Below are 2,345 nucleotides of genomic sequence, written 5' to 3' on the forward strand. Positions count from 1 at the left end.
AACAGTTTTACTGGTTATGAAATGGTAGTTCATTGTGGCTTCATTTTGAGTTCTCCTAGTGATATTGGACATGCCTTGTGTGTTTGTCATTCTTATATACAGTTTGTGTTGTGTAACATGAAGGGTTCTGCTTGTTGGGGTATCTGTCCCACCCAGTACCCTACAGCCGGCAAGCCCCAAAGGAAATCACACACAGGACTCCATAAGATTATAAACTGATTGTCCCTTAGCTCTGGCTACATATTAGATCTTATAACACATATTACCCCATTATCCTTATCTATGTTAACCACATGGCTTGGTATCTTTTTCAGCTGTCAGCTCACATGTTGCTTCTTCGGAGATCTGGGCAGGAATGGTGGAGGAAGCTTCCTGCTTCCCAGAATACTCCCGTTCTCTTTGCTCCACCTCTACTTCCTGTCTGGTTTTCCCACCTATACTTCCTGCCTGGCCAATCAGCATTTATTTAAAATATGATTAACAGAATACAGACAATTCTCCCACACCAGTGTTGTAGTTGTTAAGTACCCGTTGTCTCTTTCTGAGTGGGGCCTCCTGTGGTTGTAGCTGGCTAATTTTATCAACTATTTTCTGCTTGTAGAATGAGGGAGCTTAAGAGCTTCGTTCATTGCACATGTTCCTTTTCTTCAGAGCCAGAGGCTCAAAGAACAGAACTAGTAGCCACAAAGTCTACAGCCCAGTGACTTTGGAAGAAACTACAATTCAATGATGTCATGTTTCTATGTGAACAGAAGCATGAGTGTGCTTACACATTTCAAATTCAACATATTTGTCATTCCTTGAGATATTTGGTTGATCATATAACATGTTATTTACCCAAAGGAATGTATAAGTGGTCAAGAGAATTGATAGTTTCTAGACATAGTATCTACTGGAAAACTTTTATTAAGAAATACTATTGCATAATAATAGATACTTGTCCTTACTTGGTAAGTACACATACTCAAATTGGAGCAATACTGAGTTTAGCACAGCCACTATGAAAGGATGACACACAGACTTGTGAAGTGTTCCATATTTTTCAGATGTCACATTTATGCAATGGGTTATTACTCACTGGTTAAAAAACTGACATGAAATTTGCCTGTAACTAGAAAAAAACACTCTGCAGAAGATATAACTCAGACACAGAAAGATAAATATGATAGATATTCACAGATAAGTGGATATTCGCTGTTAAGTAAATGATAATCATGTTACAATCCACAAACCCAGAGAGGTCAGGTAAAGCAGAGGTCTATGGGGAAATCATGGATCTCCCTGAAAAGGAGAAATAGAATAGATTCTGGGGGTGTGTGGGGCAGATAGGGATGGGAACAGGAGGAATCAGGTGTATGGGGGTGGAGGTAGGGAATGCCTGGAGAGACTTCTGGAATTGGGGGGAATTGAAGGTATGGTGTGGAAATCTAATATACTAGGAATTTCCTGGAATCTGTGAGAGTGAGCCTAGTGAGAACTCCTAGTAATAGGGGATACAGAAACTGAATGGGCCATTTCTTGTAGTCAGGCAAGACTTTCAGTGGTGGTACTGGGTTACATTCGGTTGAGTTGTTGGCCAAGATGGTCATGTGGAGATTCCTAAGCCACTCAAGTTGATTGGAGATTCCTAAACAACCAAAGGACAGGAGATTGCTCTCTGAAAACTGACAGTGGGGCCTCACTTGCAAGAGCAAGACATCTGCACAGCTCTTTAAACACATAGAAGTCAAGTTGGTGAGGGCTTGGATTTTTAAACCCTACATTCTTGTCTCTTTGGCAGAAGGTACTCCACAGGCTATGGAAAAAGAAGCCCAAACACCAACCCAAGGACAAACCTCTGCAATCTGCCCTGCCCGCCAAACGTGCTGGGGCAATAGTGGCACAGAACCTCTCGGGCGGACCAATCATTATTTGGTTTAACATGAGGTCCTCACCACGAGAGAGAGCCCATGCCCCACACTAACTGGATGGCCAGGAATCAGAGACAAAGGAGTCCAGAGACCTAGGAATCGAACACCAGTGGAAAAAAAATAATGAAGTGATTTCTATTGACATTCTACTACACTCATAGATTGGTGTCTTGTCCAGTCGTCATCAGAGAGGCTTCCTCTGACAACAGACTAGCTTGCATTCAGAGATCAACAGGCAAGCGTTATGCAGAGAGTCAAAATTGAAGGGCTCTATCAAGACACTCCTGCTGGAGATCCAATAACTCAGTAGAAGAGGGAGACAAAGACTAGAAGTCAGATGGGATGGAGGACACCAGAAGTACACGGCCCACAGATTCAACTAAGCAGGGACCACATGGGGTCGCAGAGACTGAATCTGGAAGAAACGGAAGGGAA

General features: G+C 42.6%; 1 non-coding gene across 1 annotated transcript; it reads left to right on the top strand.

Moving 5' to 3' along the window:
- Nucleotides 1-939: 939 nt before the first annotated feature.
- LOC125400023 (U6 spliceosomal RNA) lies at nt 940-1,043 on the top strand. The gene has a single exon (XR_007231855.1). It is a non-coding gene; the product is annotated as a U6 spliceosomal RNA (small nuclear RNA).
- The last annotated feature ends 1,302 nt before the right edge of the window (nt 1,044-2,345 follow it).

The sequence above is a fragment of the Myodes glareolus genome, chromosome 27, assembly GCF_982192425.1.
Source record: "Myodes glareolus chromosome 27, mMyoGla1.1, whole genome shotgun sequence".
In the NCBI taxonomy this organism is placed as follows: Eukaryota; Metazoa; Chordata; class Mammalia; order Rodentia; family Cricetidae; genus Myodes; species Myodes glareolus.